This window comes from Pteropus alecto, unplaced genomic scaffold (genome assembly GCF_000325575.1).
Source record: "Pteropus alecto unplaced genomic scaffold, ASM32557v1 scaffold95, whole genome shotgun sequence".
NCBI lineage: Eukaryota > Metazoa > Chordata > Mammalia > Chiroptera > Pteropodidae > Pteropus > Pteropus alecto.
The window spans coordinates 8,637,038-8,637,908 of record NW_006441071.1 but is presented as its reverse complement, the minus strand read 5'-3'; positions in this window follow the sequence as shown (position 1 = coordinate 8,637,908).

Sequence of the window (871 nt, the reverse complement as noted above, 5' to 3'; positions counted from 1 at the left end):
GCCTAAGGAACAAGAACACATTCTGAAGAATGAAAACATAAATTAGGAAAATGCAGATGTTTGTGTAGGATCTATAAATTAACCTTAAAATGTTAAGACTAATAGACTAATGGAACTAAAAGTAGACTTGGCAAATAAAAATTGAAAAGAAAATACTGACCAGGGTGTGTTGGTTAACTTTGACACTAGCTGTGTAAACCAGAGCAAGTTTATGTTCTGTTCTTAACCAGTGTCCTCAATTGTCCAATAAGAATGATAACGTCAACTTTATTTTATTTGTTGTGAGAATACATAAGATAATGCACATAATAGTATCTGGCACTATTCCTAATAAATGTGTAATAAACTTAAGTTGAATCCAGACTCATAGGCTTTTCATCTATTTATCTACATAGTATCTGGTAAATGACTTATATAACATGTGATCAATAAACATGTGTTGCCTTCAGGACTGGGCAAAAACAGACACTAGGACTGGAATACCAGCTGCAATATAATTAAACTCATTATCTATCCTAGATTATCCTTGAAGACATTTTCTTCATTGCCTAAATGTACTTTCAATTTCTGTAGTTCAACCTACTCATAAACATTACCCTATATATCTGGTATTACTAATAATTTCTTTACTGTGGTTGTCATCAGTCTGATTATTCAACTGTGTGTTTCTCTCTACTTCAGGGCAAATGGTAGAATTACACTTTTCAGCTCCCTTGTGGTTGGGAGAGTGTATGTGACCAGTTCAGAATGGTACATTGTGATAAAAAGTGACATTTGTAGATGTTCGATCAGCCTAGCTCTTGGAATGAAACCAACTTACACCATGAGCAATAAATAAACCTTGTTATTTAAACCAATAAGAGTTTGTTGT